This window comes from Zalophus californianus, chromosome 9 (assembly GCF_009762305.2).
Source record: "Zalophus californianus isolate mZalCal1 chromosome 9, mZalCal1.pri.v2, whole genome shotgun sequence".
NCBI lineage: Eukaryota > Metazoa > Chordata > Mammalia > Carnivora > Otariidae > Zalophus > Zalophus californianus.
Window position 1 is genome coordinate 76,015,365 of NC_045603.1, and position 11,432 is coordinate 76,026,796.

The window sequence follows — 11,432 nt, forward strand, 5'->3', positions numbered from 1 at the left end:
ACATGTACACTAAGACCTGAAAAATAGGTAGCGGGTAACTAAATATATGGTGGCAGGAAGCTTTCCAGGCAAAGCAAATAGGAGATGCTAAGGTACTCAGAGAGAAAGTTACACTGCATTTTTTTAAGACCTCAAATAAAGCCAATGTCACCAGAGGGCAAAAACATAAGAAAAGTGATGTGAAAGTCTTTTCACAAATGGTTATTAATTTCTTACTACATGCCAGGCATTCTTCTAGCTAAAAAGAATATATTGGTGAATAAAACTGACAAAGTCTCTGCCCTGATGGGGTGGACATTTGGGATAGAGATGGTATTAGAAATGGATAATAAACTCATAAATAAATACATATTTAATATATAACTGCATGTATGTATATGCATGTATAAATGAGTGTAATAACCTATTGTGGTGTGGCTCAGTCATTAAGCGTCTGCCTTCGGCTCAGGTCATGATCCCGGGGTCTTGGGATCGAGCCCCGCATCGGGCTCCCTGTTTCTCCCTCTCCCAGTCCCCATGCTTGTGTTCCTTCTCTCACTGTGTCTCTCCGTCAAATAAATAAATAAAATCTTTAAAAAAAAACACAAAACTATAAAAAAATAAAGAAAGAAAGAAAGAAGAAAATAAATAATTTCTTCTATGACATAAAACAGGATGAGGATACTTAAGATGCATGGTGGGAGAAGACTTTTTGAGGAAGTGACACTTGATCTGAGACTTGAACATTGAGAAAAAGCCAAACACAGGAAAGCAGGAAGAATAACGTTAAAAATGTGAAACAAGAAAAGGAGATGAGATAATAAAGAGCCAGTATTGAGGACAGAACCCTAAGGGAGCCAAAGTGAGAATGTTTTGAAACAAGATTGAAGATGTAGGCATAGCTCAGATCATTAGAGTCCTTGGTGAGAAATTTAGATTTTATTTGAAATGCACCAAAAATCCAATGCAAAGTTTTATTGAAGGGAGTTATATTACATTTATATGTTGAAATGATTTTTCTGGGTAGTAGCATGGTGAATGCAATAGAAGAAACCAGGATCAAAAGCAGAAAGGCAAGTAAGAGACCATTTGCACTAATCCCGGTGAGAGCCTACAAAGCAGCTACAAGAGGGTGGCGACAGTATAGATGGAGGGAAATGAACAGATTAGAGAGATATTTAAAAGTCAGAATTGATTGGCTTTGGTGGTTGATTGGGTATGAGCATTAAAAGAGAAAGATGATCTCTAGGCTCCTGAAAGGAGAAGTTGGGTGAATGGTGGTGCCATTCACTGGGACATCCAAATGGAAATGGTAAATATGCAGTTGAAAACGGGAGCTCAGAGGAGATTTTATAAAACTGGGGATGCATTTGTCCATTGATGGTCACTGAAGCCACAAATGTAGATAGTAACACCTGTGAAGAAAGCATGAAATAAGAATGGAAGGCAGCCTAAGTCTGAGTCTTGAGAAACTTGGACATTTAAAGATGGCAGAGGGGACAAACTGATCAAGGAGACTAGGAAGAAAAGAGTGTGTGTAGGCAGAAAATCAGGAAGCATATGGCTATAGACTGCTGCTGAGAGACAACAAAAATGAGGAGTGAAAAACAGCCACTGGATTTAAAGACAAGGGGATCATTGATAACCTCGGTAAGAGTTATATTAGCAGAGAGCACAGAGCCAGATTACAGTGGTGACGGGGTGTAGAAGACTTTGAGAAATGTCTTTTATCATATATATAGATAGATATAAAAGGAGTAGACATAGGCCACAGAGTAATCTCTCAGTCAATAATAGTTTTTGGTACTCCTATTTTATAGTCATTTAATAAATGTTAAATAGATACTTGGGAGTTTTCACTTAAGTATCAAATTTGCTTGCTTAGTACACATTAATTTTTAATGTTAATTTTGCTTTTTAAAATATGCAATATATCCAAATGGTTCCATATTCAAAAGGAACAAACAGTACAGTGAAATGTTTACTTCTTACCCTGTTCCTCAACCCCCAGTTTCTTTCCCAGAGGAACCAATGTTATGAGTTTAGCTGTCTCATTCTTTTTAACAACTGCATGGTAAGTACTCAATTATATATGTTACCGTACTTTATTTAACCAGTATGCTTGTGACGGATATTTAGCTTGTTAAGAGTCTTTTCCTATTACAAATAACAAAGCAATGGACAATCCTGGATGCGTCATTTCACGTATGTGTGAGTATCTTAGCCCTGTCTCTCTAGAAGCAGAGATTCTGGTGGAGATTCTCATGCAAGTATTTGTTAGGAGAACACTCTCAGGAACCTAAGAGTGAGGGAAGTAGGACAAGGAAGGGGAGGAAGTCGAGCAAGAATGTGGTTTCAGATGAAGACTGGATTCAGTCTGTTTCTATAGGGAGCTCTAAAGCATAAACTGCAAGCAGTTTCTATCTGCACTTAGGCTGGGGACCAGAACATTTGTACCCTTGCTGTAGGAATGCTGACAACACTGACCGTCTTTGGCCCTCCATCTTCTTCATGCCTTCACAGTGACCTCCCTCCGGACGATGCATTCCAGGCCCCCTGGAGGTTAATGTACGATGAGAATACAGGGAAGGTTTGCTCTGATCTTACCTAAATTAGCCCGCAGGAGGTGTCACTTTAGATAACTAATAGAGATGACTGGCCAACAGAAGGCCCCACTTTAGATAACTACCCTTTGACCTCACCACAGTGATCCTTTCACCCTAAAAAAGCTGTGGGTTAAGGTCCAAACTGGGCAGAGAATGGCTGTGTGGTGCCTGGATCCTTGCCCGCCTGATCTCCTCCGTCAGTAAGTTGTTGAATAATACTCTGTGTACATGGTATGGAGTGGCTTGCTTCGTTTTTCAGTCTCAAAGTGCATTCTCAGTCAGGAGAATACTTTTGAGTCCCTCCCTCCACCTTCTAACACCCAAATAGTCACTGGCTACTTCCGGGTGGGGGTGGGGTGGGGAGGTATGGGAGATCAGCACATAACTCCAGGCACTTTAAAGTTCAGGTGGCTCTAATCATCCAAGGGCAGTCCTCTGGGGTTGTAGGTGGGAGCCATTCCCAGCAGCTCCCACAGCTGGGGAGTGTGGGGGAGGGGTGGGAAGGAATAGGCACACCAAAATGGTAGCAGGGATGCCGGGGGCACCAACAGATCCTGCAACGGTGAGTATAACTGTAGGATAAATTCCTACAAGTAATACTGCTGTATTGGGCTAACATTGCTAGTTGCCTATTCAAACAAGATCCACCCCACCCTGCCCAACTCTTCTTCTTAACAGAGCACCTATTTCATTTGTTAAGTAGCTGTGTGCCCATCCTCCTTGGCGTCTGGGCTGGTCGTGACAGTTTTCGAAATAAGATGAAGGTAATAGTTTCTGGGGATAGTGTCCCTTTCTGAATAAAAAGAGAAAGCTTATTTTGTCCAATTCGCCCCTTACTTCACATCCTTCTTTCTGCCAGGAATGTACAGAAATGGGTCTGGAGGTGCAGCAACCAGAGTCTTGTGGCCATGAGACAGAAAGTAGGAAAATGAAGGCCTATGCAGGAAAGTGGGGGAAGTCAACACAAGCCACTAATGAAAATAGTGTCTTCCTGTACCCAGGCCTTAGTGTAGTAGCATTAGTAATAATTATTACACAAACGGACATTCATTTATATGGTATTTTCCAAGTCACAAGATGTGCTTTCACAAAATTCGCCTCACCCTCATTCTTTCAATGCTTCCGCCTCTGTGTGATAGGTACCAGTACCCTGGCGGGGGCGGGGGCCATCTCCTGCAATATTAAGAGCACATAATTCACTGATGGCTAATTTTGAGTTAGTTTGCTCTCCTTTTAGCAACTAGCTAAGCTCCACCACCCTAAAAGTATGGAGTTTTTTAATTTGGGGACATGGGACAAAAGTAGCCTGTGGCATAGAGTATTTTGAAAAGCATCCCATACCCCAAAATTGAAGTGATAGGGTAGAGTCCCACGAGACCACCAAAGGTCAAAGGAAAGATGCACTAAATGGGAGGGAGAGAGCACAGAAAGGATGCCCATATATTACAAAAACACAAATTTTGCCCATTCTGAAATTCTGCACTATAGTCTGTGGGAAAATTAATTTTCCCTGTATTCCTGCGTTCCTGTAGGACACTGAGCCATGGGCATTGATCTACTATGAAGATGAGAATATTTGCCCTTTATAGCCTTGCTTACAGAGACGTTTGCTGCCACTTAAAGGGTAATAAAACTTATCTTACCTGGAGTCAAAGCCTCACATTCCAGGACCAGGAACTTTCCCTCCTCCCTAGAGATGCCTACCGAAGGACTTAGGGAACTATCTGCCTATGTGTTTACACATCAAAAGAGCAGAAAACTCAGGTTGCAATTTCAAAGAAACTGGTTTTATCTTCCCTCAGAGACAAGTTAGATAATTGAGCTTCCAAAGGGTAACAATCCAAGATTCTTCCCCTTCTGTTCTAAGGGGAATTAGTTTACATCAGAGGCGAAGACTTTTCTCCCGCCTCCAAAAGAAAGGGAAGGCAGAATGGTTATTCCTCCCTATATAAGCTCCCAGAGTCCCTCTCCTGTAGGGTGATCCCTCCCTGCATGTAGGCCTAGCCACCTCGCTCTCATTGAGTCTCCCTGTGTGGCGCGTGAGGCCTGAGGGACAATGCAACAGTGTTAGTCCACCTGGTGTTACTGCTGTGAGTAAATAAAGCTCTCATCTCTCATCCAGAGACCAGGTGTTTTTGTTAGTACCCCTTTGTCTCTCACTCTTCTCTCACTCCCTCTCCAGCTCACCCTACCTACCTATCTACCTATCTCTATGCAAGCAGGGTAGCATTTAAGACCCATCTCAGTTGCTGACTTGACATAATCGTCCTTTAAGAAATTAGTGAATTACTCTCTTTAATAATGGTTCAACCAACACTGAATTTCTAATATGTATACGATGATATCACTTACGCATTTTCCTGCCTAAAATGGAGGAAATCTAAACATTGGAAAAAATCTTAATTGGCGAACATTCTAAAAAACATACTTCAAAAATGTCAATGTCAAAGAAGACAAAGGCTGAGGAACTGTTGCAGATTAACGGAGCCTAAAGGAACACAGGAGCTGAGTGAAAAGGGTGAAGGAGGATTCTTACAGAGGGCATTACTGGAACAATTCAAAGAATTTGCACATGGACTGTATATTAATAATAACAGTGTATCGATGTTAAGATTCCTGAATTTGGTAATTATACTGTGGTTTTGTAAGATATTACCTTTTTCTTGAGGATAGATGCTAAATTACTTAGGTGTGATAGGTCATGATATCTGTAACTTAAAGGGAGAGAGAGAAAAAAAATCAAATCTGGCAAAATGTTTACTGAACACTGTTGATCTAGGTGAAGGGAGTTCCAGAGTTCATGGTACTATTCTTATAACTTTTCTCTAATTTAAAATTTTTTTCAAAATAAATAAGAGGAAAAGTATTCCTGTCAAAAGAGTCTAACATGTGGCAGGCCCTGAGCTCACCATAGCCCCAGAGATAGAGTAATGGATGTGACATATTCCCAGGCCTCAAAAACCTGACATGTAGTGAAGGAGATAAACAAGGAAATTGATATAATGTGATAAAATTAAAAAGCATATTATTTATGTTTATGTTTATGACCATTTTCTTTTCACATGGCTTATGTGACACCCCTCTCTCTTAATCCCCCTCCTATCTCCCTGGCTACTACTTCTCAGCATCCTTTTTTTTTTTTTTAAGATTTTATTTATGTATTAGAGAGAGAGATAGGGAGGGAGGGAACACAAGCGGGGGGAGTGGGAGAGGGAGAAGCAGGCTTCCCGCTGAGCAGAGAGCCCAATGTGGGGCTCGATCCCAGGACCCTGGGATCATGACCCTAGCCAAAGGCAGACACCCAACAACTGAGCCACCAAGGCGCCCCTCAGTATCCTTTGCTAATTTCTCTACATCTCCTCACAGAACTCACTCTTTGAACTTCTTCCCTTCTGTGGCTACTCTTGCCCCTCAGGTGGGCTTAATTTAGTTATATGGCTTTACAGATCATCTATAAGCTGATAACTCCCCCATTTATATATTATATATCCAGCCTAGGCCTCTCCTCTGAACCCCTGCCTATTCCACATCCCCACCCATATGTCAGATAGGGATCAAAAACTCAACTTCTCTAAAAACAAACTCCCAATTTCCTTTCAATCCTACCCTTCCTGGAAAATATGTGCAGATCATACATCTGACAAAGGACTTGACTCCCAAGTATGGAAAGAACTCTCAAAAGGCAAAAATAAGAAAATAAACAGCCTTATTTTTTAAATGGTAAAAGATTTAAACAATCATTTCACCAAAGAGGATGGCCAATAAGCACATGAAGAGATGCTCAACATCACTAGTCATTAGGGAAATGCAAAATAAAACTACAATGAAAATTAAATACTACGTACCTATTAGCACGACTACACACACACACACACACACACACACACACAAAAAGCTGACAATACCAAGTGCTTGTGAGGACTCCAAGTAACTGGAATTCTTAGGCATTGCTGGTGAGAATGCAGAATAGGATAGCCAATTTGGAAAACTCTTTGGCAGTTTCTTTTAAAGTTAAACATACACTTAGCATATTTATCTTAAGGTAATAAAATTTATGTTCACACAAAAAGCTGTATGTGTTTAAAGCAGCTTTATTCATAATCATCAAAACCTGGAAACCCCCAGGGGCGCCTGGGTGGCTCAGTTGGTTAAGCGACTGCCTTCGGCTCAGGTCATGATCCTGGAGTCCCTGGATCGAGTCCCACATCGGGCTTCCTGCTCAGCAGGGAGTCTGCTTCTCCCTCTGACCCTCTTTCCCTCTCGTGCTTTCTATCTCTCATTCTCTCTCTCTCTCAAATAAGTAAATAAAATCTTAAAAAAAAAAAAACCTGGAAACAACTCAAATAGGCCTCAACTGGAAAAAAAAAATCCTACCCTTCGTATAGCATTATCCAGCTCAGTGAAGAAAAATTTCTCTTACATGTTTAGGGCAAAAATGGAGTCATCTTTGATGTCTTTCTCTCAAACTCTACATCCTTTAACAAATTAAATTGGCTTTATTTTTATTTTTAAGATTTTATTTATTTGTTAGAGAGAGAGCATAAGCAGGGGGACCAGCAGGTAGAGGGAGAAGCAGGCTCCCCACTGAGCAGGGATCGATCCCAGGACCCTGGGATCATGACCTGAGCTGAAGGCAGATGATTAACCAACTGAGCCACCCAGGCATCCCTATATTGGCTTTAAATTCTAAATGTAACTAACTATCTCATAGCATATCACTGCTACTACTGTGTTCTAAACCATCATCATTTCTTGCCCAGATTATTGCAATAACTTTCTAGTTAATCTCTATACTTCTCTGTATCTGTTCTTCACACTGTTAAAAATGCAAGCCAGATCATATCACACTTTGGCTGAAAGACTGCAATGACATCCTATGTCACTCATGATTTGACAACCAACACCTAGCCCTAGCTACCTGGCCTCATCTCCTTTTATTCTTCCCATTGGTCCCTCAGCTGCAGCTATACTGGCTTCCTTTTTGTTTGCTGAATGCAAGCATGCTTCTACCTCAGGACCTTTGCATGTATTTTTCCTTTTTTTCTTTCAAAATTTTATTTAAATTCAGTTAGTGAATATACAGGGCAATATTGGTTTCAGGAGTGGAATTCAGTGATTCATCACTTACATACAACACCCAGTGCTCATCATAAGAATGCACTTGCTTTTCCTTCTGTTTGGAATACTCTTTCATCACAGCCATATTGCCATATCACTTCCTCCTTTACTTCATTCAGGTCTCTATTTACATGCCATCACCTTCATGGTGAAGCTTTCCCTGACCACCCTATATACTATTTTGTATTTCTGCCACCCCGCCCCAGGACTGCCTAATCCCCCTTGCTCTTATTTTTCTCCATAGCACCTATTACTATTTGATATAATATCTATTTATTTGTTGTTTTTTGTGTTCCCAAATTAAATGTAAACTCCCTGAGAGCAAAAACTTAGTTTTCACCCTGTATTATCCCTACACGTAAACCAATGCCTGTCATATACTAGGTGCTCAATAAACATTTGTTGAAAATGTGAATGAATGAATCATAATGGAATGTAAGAAATACACATAGAATCATAAATAACAATTATATTTGGTTAAAAGCCTTGGACAATGGCGAACAGGGTTATATAGATATGGGTATCTGGAGGATTTTCAGTTCTAAGGGAAAATTACCCCGGTCAGCAATAAAGAAGAATGAAGTTGCATACCTGGCTCTCAGCTAAGAGATAAGAGAATGAAGACCAAATTTGGCTTCAGACTTGAGACTGCCAGACCTTACTTACCAAGTAAGCCAAGAACATATTAGAAGCTGGCCAAGGGAGTCCACAAAGCAGGACTCCCCAGGCATGCTCTGGTTACCAAGGAGATGAGCCTTCTCCTGAGGAGAACATTATAATGAAAAATGACGTAAATCCTCAATAAGAGTTGAGCAGAACATTGGTCTAATTGGTGCCACCTTGGAGGAAGATCTGGGGGAGATGTAACAGTAGATTAAGGATAAGATAACCTGAGCACGGGGTGCCTGGGTGGCTCAGTCGTTAAGCGTCTGCCTTCGGCTTGGGTCATGATCCCAGGGTCCTGGGATCGAGGCCCACATCAGGCTCCCTGTTCAGCGGGAAGCCTGCTTCTCCCTCTCCCACTCCCGCTGCTTGTGTTCCCTCTCTCGCTGTGCTCTGTCAAATAAATAAATAAAATCTTAAAAAAAAGATATCCTGAGCACAGATTTTAGATTGTAAATAAAATAAAAACCAAGACTTGGGCTCAAGAACTTTGTGGGTACTGATCATCCATGAACCTTCCTCTATTAGTGATTGGGGTTTGTGTTTATAAATTTGATGTTTGACCTAACAACATTGATTCATTTTATACTTCAGTAAAAACAAAGTTGTTTTTTTGTTTTTGTTTTTGTTTTTTTTCTGAAATGAAACAGAACTTATTCTCTAAGTAGTTTGTGTGCCCTGGCAAGGGGATGGAATGCCTATGGCCTCTTACTGCTTTGTTTGCTTTCTCTGCCTCTTACTATAGTTGCAAAAAGAAACTATCCTGACAGGGAGAGTATCAAAGAGAAGAGCAACATAAATCAACATTTAATATACAGTGGAGGATGTGAACTAGGCTTCTTGTGGTGATCATTTCCCAATATATACAAATATTAAGTCATTATGTTATACACCTAAAACTAATATAATGTTATATGTCAATTTTACCTCAATAAAAACTATATATTCACACACATGTATTCACACACAGTGTGATGGTTCAGGTCAGTAATATTAGTAATAACCATTTTAAAATGTTATATTTATATGGTACTTTACAAATTCAAGTGTGCACCCTTCTCTCATTTCGTTCTCACTACTGCCCCCTTGAGTTAGGTGTCAACACTCCCATTTACAATGAAGAAATTGAGGCTCAAGCAGGTTAAAGAAGACTAGCTCAAAGTCATTCAGCTGTGATCTACACGTAGCATGAAGATATGTACTGGTGTGTCCAGAATAGTCCCCATTTATGCCTACTGTCCTAGAATAATAAATATTAATCGTAACTCTTTCACTCTCCAAAATCTCCTAGTTGGACAATAAATTTTATGGTCACTCTACCAATACCTACCTACTTCCTTCATTCACTCAATTCCAATCTCTTCTTTCGCTATTGCTTTGTTTCCTCCATTTATAGCAGTTCGGGGTGGTTATAACACCCTAAAGAGCTGGCTTCAGACCATGAGATCACTTCTCTGAGAAATGGCATTTCAGTTTGCAAATAAACTCATTCTTAACAAACTTTTAAAAATGGAAAATTACCAATATAGTATAGCTGTTAAATGAGGAGGGTCTCAATCTCAGCTCTACTATTTCCTAGCCATGTAGCTGAGGAAATTAATGTGGAAAAAAATTAACCAGAGCACAATTAGCATAGGACTTTATTTTAAAATGTTGGTCCTGACATGAATACACATTTTTCTAAAGAAGACATCCAGATGGCCAAAAGACACATGAGAAGATGCTCAACATCACTCATCATTAGGGAAATACAAATCAAAACCACAATGAGATACTACCTCACACCTGTCAGAATGGCTAAAATTAACAACACAAGAAACAACAGGTGTTGTAAATTAACCTCTCCAAAGCTCAGTCTCCTCACCTGCAAAATAAGAGGATATACAGCATATACCTCCTAAGGTGTTGAGAAGAGTAAATATGTTATTAAATATAAAGCAGGCAAAATAGTGTCCAACACATATGAAGTGCTTAATAAATGTCATTATTATTTTCTTTCTTTCAATACATACCTCTGCCTTCTGAAGGAGGGTAGGATGGAAATAAGGGTGAACATATATTTGCCAGAAAGGTTTAAGGCAGTGCCATCTCCAGAATTTTTATAAGCTTGGGCTTAGGGCTCACAATTCATTTGGAAGGGGGTCAGTAACAAAAGGAGGTTTGGTTTGGCATTAGTGACTTGATAATTTTAATAAACTCCCGCATATATCCTTTGATGTGAAAAATGACTTTTTCTCAAAGAACTAGCCCCACACTAATCCCTGTGACACTGGGATCTATCCCTGTGACACTGGGATCTATCCCTGTGACACTGGGATCCATCCACCATCCTTCTCAACCCAACCAATTTGCTATCTCTAAACCCCAACGTACTGGATCTGTAAGGAACAGCTAAGGGACTTTTTCAAGGCTTTCTTGTATTTGCATAATAAGTCCACCATTCTCTACTTAGATTACATATTTATTTTAGATAAATATGTAATCATTTACATAAATAAATAAATAAAACACAATTTACTAAAGAAGCCTTGATTTACACTTTCCATATGTTTGAGGGGGGGAACTCAATTGTTTATAATAAAAGATGAAAACCCCAAAAGGCATCTGAGACGAGGGATAGAGAGCATGCATAGAGATTATGGAAGCAGGGAACTTTCCAAGCTGTACTCGGACCTCACCCACTCAACAGATTGGAACACAGACTGGTGACTCGTGGTAGTTTAAAGGTGCTTTATTTGTTACTCATTACTTAGAGATTTTACTATATTTTCCTTGGGGGGTGGGGGGAAAACTCCTTCTTTTGGCTTTTGGAAAATAAGGTCAATTTCTTCAGATGTCAAAAGTATTAATGACTAGTCCAACAGCTTCTCTCTAGCTCTAAGACTAAAACAAGAGCGAATAACTCCCATCTGCTGTTTAGTAGTTTCGTTCCCAGAAATCACAAATTTTCCATTATTTTCTTGCCGGAACTGTCCAAACTCTGTCTAGAACCAAAGGCTCTGGTGATACGAATAGTTGCTATTCTAAGTGTCAACGTTCTACACCTTTTTACTCTTATCTGGACGA